The sequence below is a fragment of the Balaenoptera ricei genome, chromosome 9 (genome assembly GCF_028023285.1).
Source record: "Balaenoptera ricei isolate mBalRic1 chromosome 9, mBalRic1.hap2, whole genome shotgun sequence".
Lineage (NCBI taxonomy): Eukaryota > Metazoa > Chordata > Mammalia > Artiodactyla > Balaenopteridae > Balaenoptera > Balaenoptera ricei.
In genome coordinates, this window is record NC_082647.1 from 7,222,374 (window position 1) to 7,233,567 (window position 11,194).

At 43.1% G+C, this 11,194-nt stretch overlaps 2 non-coding genes across 2 annotated transcripts; both read left to right on the top strand.

Annotated features, from left to right (window-relative positions):
• Positions 1-7,696: 7,696 nt before the first annotated feature.
• On the top strand, positions 7,697-7,768 carry TRNAC-GCA (transfer RNA cysteine (anticodon GCA)). The gene has a single exon. It is a non-coding gene; the product is annotated as a tRNA-Cys (tRNA).
• A 1,679-nt stretch (positions 7,769-9,447) lies between these two features.
• On the top strand, positions 9,448-9,519 carry TRNAC-GCA (transfer RNA cysteine (anticodon GCA)). The gene has a single exon. It is a non-coding gene; the product is annotated as a tRNA-Cys (tRNA).
• Positions 9,520-11,194: the final 1,675 nt, after the last annotated feature.

An 11,194-nucleotide genomic window follows, 5' to 3' on the forward strand; every position in this document is an offset into this window, starting at 1 on the left:
TGCAACATACAGACCCTAGATATTGTCCATATTTTATCCCCTTTACAAAAATAAGCATAAACTGTGCTCCACACTCATATGTGTATAAATATATGTGTGTGTGTGTAGGGGGCAGAGCTCACTAGTTAACTACCCAAAATACATTCTTCCCTCTTGCTTAGTAATAGAACCCTGATTTTATACTGAGCATTTATGTTCCCAACTAAAAGACCACATTTTCTGACCTCTCGTTGGCTAGGGGAGGTAAATGAGTGATAAGAAGCAGTCATCAGACAAGATTTCTGGGAAAACTTAAAAGAAGGACAAACATGACATGTCCCTTTTTTTGCCTAACTCATGCTTCCTACTTGGAGCATAGATGTGATGGCTGGAGTGCCAGCTGCCAACTTGGACCATGAGTCAACCTTGAGAATGGGACCCACATTTAAGGGAAGGCTGATCAGAGAGATAAAAAGAGCCTGTGTCCCTAAAGACACCCTGGAGTGACCATGCCAGCCCTGGTCTGCTCACCTCCACATACTCTTTTTCAAAAGAAAGACAGACATTTCTAGCTTGTTTATACCTCAGAGAAGACACAAATCCAGATGATTCTGAGACTCATGCCCTTTCCCCATCAACAACTTTTCAAGCACCTAGCTCAGTAGATCTGAGTTACTCATTTAAAAAAGGCTTCTCTAACAAGGCCATTTCCTACACCAGGAACCTCCCATTGTTACAGTCAACGTCCCATTGTTACCCTCAGCTCCTTTGTAACAAGGTAAAGCAGTGCAGGAGAAAAGTCTTTCTATGGATGCTAGTTCCATGGTGCGCCCAGCTCTACCTGGTTCAAGCCCACCTCTCTGCAGGTTAAAGAGAGCCCAGGGGACCGTGTGCATTTGGATTCTTCCTTGCCTGGAAGTTCCCCCAAGAACTTCCTTTCTTTCACATCAGAAATGCATGGTACAAGACAACATATAGACTGGGAGAAAATATTTGCAAGTGATGCAACCAACAAGGGCTTAATTCCCAAAATATACAAACAGCTCATACAATTCAATTTAAAAAAAACAACAGTCCAATCAAAAAATGAGAAGATCTAAATAGACATTTCTCCAAAGAAAATATACAGATGGCCAATAGGCACACGGAAAGATGCTCATCCTTGCCAATTATTAGAGAAATGCAAATCAACACTGCAATGAGGCACCACCTCACACCATCATTAAAAAGTCTACAAATAATAAGTGCTGAGAGGGTGTGGGGAAAAGGGAACCCTCTACACTGTTGGTGGGAATGTAAATTGGTGCAGCCACTATGGAAAACAGTATGGCCCTTTCTCAAAAAACTAAAAATAAAGTTGCCATTTGATCCAGCAATCCCACTCCTGGGCAAAACTATAACCCAGACAAAACTATAATTCGAAAAGATACATGTACCCCTATGTTCATAGCAGCACTGTTCACAATAGCCAAGACATGGAAACAACTTAAATGTCCATCGACAGGTGAATGGACAAAGAAGATGTGGTGTATATATATATATATAATGGAATATTACTCAGCCATTAAAAAGAATGAAATAATGCCATTTGCAGCAACATGGATGGACCTAGAGATTATCATACTAAGCAAAGTAAGTCAGAAAGAGAAAGACAAATACCATATGATATCATTTATAAGTGGAATCTAAAATATGACACAAATGAACATATCTATGAAACAGGACAGGCTCACAGACATAGAGAACAGACTTGTGGTTGCCCGGGGGTGGGGGGAGGGAGGTAGGGAATGATTGAGAGTTTGGGATTAGCAGATGCAAACTATTACATACAGGATGGATAAACAATGAGATCTTACTGTATAGCACAGGGAACTATATTCAGTATCCTCTGATAAACCATAATGGAAAAGAATATATATATGTATAACTGAGTCACTTTTCTGTACAGCAGAATTTAACACAACATTGCAAATCAACTATACTTCAATAAAATTTAAAAATAAATTAAAAAAAAGAAATGCATGGTACTACGGTGAATGAGTCTGTACCGAGGAGCACAATAGCCACTCTCATTTCTAATTGGTTACCAGCAGCCGAATGCAGTTCCTAACTGGTGGAGTATGATTCTTCTAGCAGCTGGAAAAGGCAGTTCTACAGAGGTCTTGCATAACTAACTTGGCAGAGTGATAAAGTCATCCCTAGATTCCAGAGGAATTCGTGGTCATCACGACCCTTAGACTGGTGCTGCTCAAAGTGTGGTCCAGGAACCAGCCCAAGACCTCTTTGTCGATGCTTAGAAATTCTACAGTCTGACCCTGGCCAGCTCTGGTTGTGGTGGGTCTCAAAGTCCGCAAGTCTGATGTACTAGTATTGAGCTGTGACAGCTTTTTAAGAAACTAAAAATAAAGCTAGTCTTTGACCAAAGATAGTTGGAAACTCACTGCTTGAATTCATGCCCTTGCAGGTATGTTTCCCAGCATCCTTGGGCTGGAGCAGTAAAGCACTTTAGGCTTTAGTCTGCTGTGGCCATCAGGGCCCTTGGGTGCCTGCCACAGAAGGTAGATTAAGCTGTAAACATTTATTAAAAATATATATCTCAAATATCAAATATATATATATATATCTATCTATATATATATATATATATATATATATATATATATATCTCACTAGGTAGGAGTGGTGGAAAAAGAGTCTGCAGACTAGCCTTCCAGGAACAATGCCCCAAGCTAAGCTGCAGAACTGGCCCGACGAAGAACCACCACCACTGCACTGGTGCCGCCCAGCTGGAGGTGCCAGTTTCCTTCCCAGAAACCAGCACGTGCACTACATCTGTACCAAACATTCAAGCCCTGAACACTGGACAATGACACCATCCTTGCGAGCAAAACAGACTCTACACCTCCCTCTTCTCTCTTCAAACCTTACACGGGTACCTCTCATTATTGGAGCCTGGACCTATTCCAGAAACTCAAAGGAGCCTGGAGAACAGAGTTTTCTAGCTTCTCTTTTGAGGGTCTTGCAAGGAAAGAAATTCCCCATACACAACAAGGGCATTTGAAATGTTCTGCACAGTCAGAAAACATGAAAGCATCCTTTGCAATCACAGCAGATTTTTGAATACTTAGTACCAAAAATAAGAATGCAAATAATTTCATTATTAATTTTGTGTGTTAATTACATGTTGCAGTGATAATATTTTAGATATTTTGGGTTAAATAAATAGATCTTTAAAATTAACTTTAATAATTATTTTTGCTTTTTAATGTGGCTACTAGAAAATATATAATTACATTTGGGGCTTGCATTATATTTATATTGGAGAGTGTTGCTCTGGATGAAGCATGACCTCAGAATATAAGACCTAGACAATGTTACCAATGTGGAAAGGGTGGACTATATAATAAATGGTGCTGGGATAATTGACTCCTAAAAAAAGTCACATAAGATCCCTACTTCACTCCATTACAAACAAATTCCAGATGGATTAAAGACCTAAATATAAACTCAAACTTTTAGAAGAATATACAAAATAAAATTGTCTTAGTCCATTGGGGTGCTATAACCAAATACCATAGACCCAGTGGCTTATAAACAATAGAAATTTATTTCTCACAGTTCTGGAGGCTGGGAAATCCAAGATCAAGGTGCTGGTGCATTTGTGTTCTGTTTCATAGATGGCTGTCTTCTTGCTGTGCCCTCATGTGACAGAAGGGACAAGAGAGCTCTCTTGGATCTCTTTCATAAGGGCAAAATCCCATTCATGAGGGCTCCACCCTCATGACCTGATCACCCCCCAAAGGCCCCACCTCCAAATATCATGACATTAGGGATTAGGTTTCAATGTATGAATTTGGGTGGGGACACAAACATTGTTTATAAAATATGTATAACTCAGGGAAGGCTTTCTTAAACACAACTCCAAAATCACAAACTATAAAAGATAAATTTGATTATATCAAAATTTAAAGTTTTATATGACAAAAATTCCTTAGCAAGAGACCCTGAATTTTGCAACACATATGGTGGAGAATAGATTTGCACCAGAATATAAGCAAGATGAAAAGTTTCTGCAGATTTGCTGCAAAACATCATGAATATACTTAACACTATTGAACTTTCCACTTAAAAATGGCTAAGATGGTAAATTTTATGTTATGTGCTTTTTACCACAATTAAAATTTTTAATTATTTAAAAATATAAGGGGACTTCCCTGGTGGCACAGTGGTTAAGAATCTGCCTGCCAATGCAGGGGACACGGGTTCGAGCCCTGGTCTGGGAAGATCCCACATGCCGCGGAGCAACTAAGCCCGTGCGCCACAACTACTGAGCCTGCGCTCTAGAGTCCGCGAGCCACAACTAATGAAGCCCGCGCGCCTAGAGCCGGTGCTCCGCAACAAGAGAAGCCACCGCAATGAGAAGCCCACGCGCCGCAACGAAGGCCACAACTAGAGAAAGCCCGTGCGCGGCAACGAAGACCCAACGCAGCCAAAAATAAATAAATAATTTTTTAAAATAAAAAAAATTAAAATATAAGAATTCCTATAGAGCAATCAGAAAAAAAAAAAGTTAACCCAACAGAAAAAATGGACAAAGACAGAATAAGCAATTTACAGAAGAGGTTCTTTTTATGACAAATAAACATATGAAAAGATGCTCAGTTTTGCTAGAAATCAAATAAATGAAAATTAATTAAAACAATAAAGAGGCACTATTTTCACCCCCCTGTCAAAAGTTAAGTTGACATTTAACTAGAAAGTCGGTGAGGGAGAAAATAGTATTTTCATTTGCTAACAATGAGAGTATAATTGGTACACTCACTGTGGAGAAAATCTTGGCAATCAAAATAGTAAAATAAATATTAAAATTATTTAAAACTGTAATTTTAAAATTAAAAGTGTGCATACAATCCAGATATTTCATTTCTGGGTATATTCCCTTGAGAAATTCTAGCATAAATGCATCAGGAGATGTTCGTCGCAGCACTACTGTTAATTTGCAAAAAACAGGAAATATTCTTAGTATGTCCATTAATAGTGGAATAGATAAATAAAACTTCCTGGAGTCTTATAATGCATAAAATAAAGCAATTAAAAGGAAGTTTTAACTGAGTGTCCAAGATAAAATAGGTATCAGGTACCAACGGCAGGAGTGAAATTTGAAAGTCAGGTCTGATAACCAGATGAGTCACCCACCTCGAGGGTATAAGAGGGTCAGGTTGCCGGAGATCAGAGTATGGGTGAGGAATACTTTTCTGGAGAGATGTGTTTGTTGTGAGTATCACTCTCAAGTCTAGCAAAGGGGTTTCACGGAGTCCACCGAAGGCCTTGGTCCACGTGCCCTGGAGTTGGGGTTTGCAGTGAGGTGTGTCCAGCACAAAACTCTGCAGGTGGAGAGGAGCCGGCCGCTCTTTGGAACTGGCCTGTGCTACCAGAGTGGGTGGGAATAAAGGGCACATGAGTATTTCCCGCAGGCCACACAGCCATTTTGGAGCAAATCAAACTCTGCGCAAGAGGATGGGTCGTGAACCCCAACAGAGAGAGTTTGTGTGACACAGATCCCGGAAAGCCAGGAGAAAAATGCTTTGCCAGGTCATGGGAGCAGTCGAATGTTCCCGATGGAGACCTCGGAGGAAACCCGAGGAAATGCCTGAGGAGTAATTTCCAACACTTGCCAGGCCCAGGGAAAGCAAACCTACCTTACGACAGTACTGATCAAGGAGAAGCTTTCTTATTCTCCTCATCCTCTCCTCCCTCCCTTCCTCCTCCCCACCCTAAGTGCTGGGAATGAGTGCCCATGGAGGAGAGAAAGGAAGGACCATGTCCCAACTCTCCAACTTCTAGGGGTGGAGAGAAGTTGAAGTCGATTTCACAGGACTTCCCTGGTGGTCCAGTGGTTAGGGCTCTGCACTTTCACTGCTGAAGGCCTAGGTCCGATCCCTGGTCGGGGAAGTAAGGTCCGGTGCGGTGTGGCCCCCCCCCCCAAAAAACAGTGAAGTCAATTTCAGAGTATTAATTATTACATGAGACTGGACATTTTAATTACAAATTCAGACTGTTACCTAAGTGTTATTATTAAAGTCACTTGGGCAAGAGAAATATCTCACTGAGAAAATTTAAAGGGACAGTGAAAGGCAAAAATGAAGTTGCTTTTATTATTATCTCTTGGGTCCCACAAGTTCAATGTACCAGATACAAGAACAACATAGATAACCCTCAAAAATATGATGTCATGTGCAAAAGAATTTCAGATGCAAAACTATACATTTGCATTATGCCATTTGGGTTTTTAAAAGATACACAGAACAATACTAAATACTGTTACTGAATGTGAAAGTATTAAAAATGGGACTTGTATCTAAAATACATAAAGTTGCCAAAATTCAACCAAAAAAACCAATTAGAAAATGGGCACAAAATATGAACAGACATTTCACAGAAAAGGATATACAGATGGTAAATAAGCACTTGAAAAGATGTCAAAATCATTAACCATTAGGGAAATGCACATTAAAACCACAATGGAATGTCACCACACACCTATCAGCACGACTGAAATGAAAAAGGTGATAACACCAGATGCTGGTGAGGATACAGGAAAAATGGATCACTTGTATATTGCAGCTAGGAATGTAAAATGGTACAACCACTCTGCAAAACAGTTTGGTAAGATCTTACAAAACTAATTATACGCTTATATATGTGGTGGTTAATTTTGTGTGTCAACTCGACTGGGCCATGGGGTGCCCAGATACTTGGTCAAACAATACTCTGGGTGGGTCTGTGAGGGTGTTTTGGGATGAGATTGACACTGGGGGAAGCCAGTTGCCATGTCATGAGGATACGTCAAGCAGGGGATAGAGGCCTCCTGCCAACATCTGTGTGAGTGAGCCAGCTTGGAGTGGCTCCTCCCACCCCAGTGGAACCTTTAGATGATGCAGCCCCCGCTGACATCTTATCCACAACCTCATGAGAGATCCTGAACCAGAGCCACCCAGCTAAGCCACCCCCAGATTCCAGAATCTCTGGAACTGCACAATATGATAAAGACTTACTGTTCTAAGCTGCTGAGTTTGGGGGTATGTTGTTATGCACCAACATCTAACTAATGCCGAGTCCTTCTGCCATCAACCTGACACCTGCCCTAGAATCAACCAAGCCTCTGGACCACTTTGGGGAATGACACAAAAGACAGTGATTGGGCGATGAGAGAGAAATCCAAAGAAACAAAAAATTTAGAAAATCGATGTCGTCGTGGATGGCAGGGGATGGCCAAAGGAAAGACAGGAAGAAGTGAGCAGTGTGGGGAAGGATACACGTGAGGCAGAAGGCTAAAGTAACAATGTGAAAGTTCAAGTGCCTTAAACAGATGGGGAATTTGGAGGTGAGCTGGGAGAGATGCTTATCTCTGTCCCACTTTATAGGTTATTTGAAAGTGGTCTCAACTGAAAAGCTGCCGATGAGTCTCTGAGCTTCATCTTCTGCCTGTATATCAAGCCAGGTACAGACTTTGTTGTCCCAAACAGAACCTTCAGTGACCTTCCAAGCTGGTGCCAAGAAATGATGGTGTTTTTTGGAAAAGGAGGATAGTTGTGGCATAAAGGGGTACAGGTACAATTGAGTGGGACTAACAGCTCTCTGCTGAGTCAGAATGGGCAGGCTGTGTGTGAGTGGAAGTGTAAAGAAGTTTGTTAACTACAGCCTTCCATTGCTAGCTGGGGGTATAGCTCAGTGGTAGAGCATTTGACTGCAGCTCAAGAGGTCCTTGGTTCAGCTTCAGGTGCCCCCTTTGAAAGCTCCTTTTTCCTCCTTGGGCTGAATTGACAATATTGTGTCTTATAGAGACCACCCTCAAAAGGAGAGCCTGGCTGGAGCTTACAGCACGTTAGATGGCCACCCCTTATGATTCAGGGTCCTGTCAGACACTCGGCTCTGCCTTGAAGATGAAGAACAAGACCAAATGCATCCCCAGTACCCTCTTTGAGGGTCTGTTTCCTGGGATCCCAATGGTACCAATTTCTGTATTATTCAGGGTCCAGTCCAGAGACAAAAATTGCACTGGTCATTTTAACAGAAAGCACTTAATATAAATAATTGTTAATCTGTGTGTCAGTTTCTTAGGGCTGCTGTGATAAAGTGCCACAGAATAGATGGCTTAAAGCAACAGACATTTATTGTCTCACAGTTCTGGAGGCTAGAAGTCTGAAATCCGGGTATGGGCAGGGCCAGGCGCCCTCTGAAGGCTCTTGGGGAGGGTCCTTCCTGGCCTCTCCCCAGCTTCTGGCGGTTGCGGGCAATCCTCAGCGCCCCTTGGCTTGTAGATGCATCACTCCAATCTCTGCCTCCAAGTTCACAGGGCTGCATTCTCCCTGTGTGTCTCCTCTTCTTATAAGGACTCCATCATATTGGATTAAGGGTCCACCTGACTCCATTGTGATCTCATCTTAACTAATTACATCTTTGATGCCCCTCTCCAAGTAAGGTCACATTCCGAGGCACTGGGGGCCAGGATTCAACACATCTTTTTTGGGGGGTGGGGACACAATTTAACCCACAACAATTGGAAATCACAGGACTGAAAGGGTAAAAGGGAAGATTAAGCATCATGGAGGGAGTACCTGCAAGAAACCGCTCTGACTCCCGGGCTGTGGACACAACTGGAGGAGGATGAACTTATTCAATCTTACAAACTTGGGGAGGGTCTCTGTGGATTCGGGACCCCAACCCCTAAGGAGGTGCTAGTGTCCCTGAGGTGACATGACAAAGCTGGCCCTATGAGCACCAAACTGCAGGTGGCAATCCCCTGGGATGGACTGTCACAGCCAGGTGACACGGCCAGGAACCCAGTAGGCAGGAAGGACAGTGCTTCTTCCTGCTCCTGCCCAACAGTGTCCCCCCAGAGCCCTGCTGGCAGGACCAACCAGGAAGCCACCTGGCAAAGGATAAGAGAGGTTTACAGATTCCCAGACCCAGCAGCACAGGGCAGAGCACAGAAAGGCGAACTGGGGGCTTAGAGACAATCATTTCTTCAGACAGTTCATCTCACGCAACAGTGAAAGGGTTGACTATATGGAGATTTGGGGCAATGGGAGAGAGGCCAGCCTGCATCCTAGGGTGTGGCATTGTATGCTCTGACCCATATCCGGTCCATGTGTGTCCTATCTTCGAGGTGTTGCATGCTTGGCCAGGCCAGTGGGGACTTTGAGTCTCAGGTGCTCAGCACAAAAACCACAATGGAGATGTCACTATAGACCCTTCCAGCTTTCGGGGAATGCTCCCCAGGTTATACCTCCTCCAGCACTGACAGTAGAGAGGCTGTGAGCTGTGGGAGAAAACAGCCCGTTGCTTCTACTAAGGCAGGGAGATGAGTTAGCAGTAAAGCAGGTCTGGCAACTCAGCCAACCCATTGTGAAGGGGCAACTGGGGCAGCACATGGAATGGTGTTAATTGGACCTTACTGACGTGGCAGGGGGTATAGCTCAGGGGTAGAGCATTTGACTGCAGATCAAGTGGTCCCCAATTCAAATCTGGGTGCCCCCTACCCTTTTAGTCACTAAACGTGGTAAGGGAGTTCCAATTTCCTCTCCTCTTGCTGAATCTGGCTCCTGCAGCAGGTAAAGAGTCAGAGAAGACCCTTCGGACCCAAGCAAGGCAGTTCTGCTCAGATGATGTGTTTGTCCCACTCCTCTGATCTTCCCACTCTCCCCTCCCCTGGTCTACCACGCAATCCAGCGTGTACGTTGATCTCCCGGTTGGGGATGAGGACTTTGTCCTTAGAAGGTAGCCAGAGAGAAATCTGAGATCACCTACAGAGGAAGAATAGTTGAACTGCTGGCTGACTTCTCAACAGTTGCAAAGGAAGCCAGAAGCTAGTGCAGTAACACAAGCAATATGTTGAGAGGAGATATCAGCCAACTTAGAATTCTACTCCCAGCCAAACCATTCTTCGAGAACAGACACAAGCTGTCGGAGCGTTTATGGCCAACAGATGCTCACTAAAGAGAATTCTAAAATATATACTTTAGAGAAAAGTAAAATGATTCCATATAGGAGGTCTGAGATGCAAGAAGGAATGTTGAACAAAGAAGTTGGTAGATACGCAAGTAGATCTAAAAGTCGTTGTCCATATAACTCAGTGCTAATGTCTAATTTATAAGGTTTTTTTTTTTTTAAAAAAGATAGAACTGGGCTTCCCTGGTGGCGCAGTGGCTGAGAATCTGCCTGCCAATGCAGGGAACATGGGTTCGAGCCCTGGTCTGGGAAGATACCACATGCCACGGAGCAACTGGGCCCGTAAGCCACAACTACTGAGCCTGAGCGTCTGGAGCCTGTGCTCTGCAACAAGAGAGGCCACAATAGTGAGAGGTCCGCACACTGCAATGAAGAGCGGCCCCCGCTCGCCACAACTAGAGAAAGCCCTCGCACAGAAACAAAGACCCAACACGGCCATAAATAAATTAATTAAAAAAAAAAAGAACTAAAATACTAGCTAACAATAATATTTTAGGAAAGGGCTCATAAGAATTAAAATGTCTTTATGTAGTTGGGAAAGAAGATGAAGATATTGATTAACTTTAGAGTTTTAAAATTTGCATGCAGAAATTTCTAGTGTATCATTTTAAAAGTTGTAGTTTTGCCGAGAAAAAGGAGGTACAGGAATGGAGGGTATATGCTGATAGTCTTGCTAAACGCTCATTAATTCTGATAATTTATTTGTTGATTCTTTTAGATTTCCTACATAGATGACCATGTCATCTAAGAAATTTGAAATTTTTATTTCTTCTTTCCAATCCTTATTTTATCTCTTTTTCTTACCTTATCGTAATGGCTAGAACCACCATGATCATGTTGAAAAAAGGTGTTGATGGTAGATATCTTGTTTTATTGTGATTTCAAATGAAAAGCTTTCAACATTTCGCCATTAAGAACATGCTGTGTGGACTTCCCTGGTGGCGCAGTGGTTAAGAATCCGCCTGCCAAAGCAGGGGACATGGGTTCGAGCCCTGGTCCAGGAAGATCCCACATGCTGCAGAGAAACTAAGCCTGTGCACAACTGAGCCTGTGCTCCAGAGCTCGTGAGCCACAATTACTGATCCCGCGTGCTATAACTACAGAAGCGCACGTGCCTAGAGCCTGTGCTCCGCAACAAGAGAAGCCACCACAATGAGAAGCCCATGCACTGCAATGAAGAGTAGCCCCCGCTGGCTGCAACTAG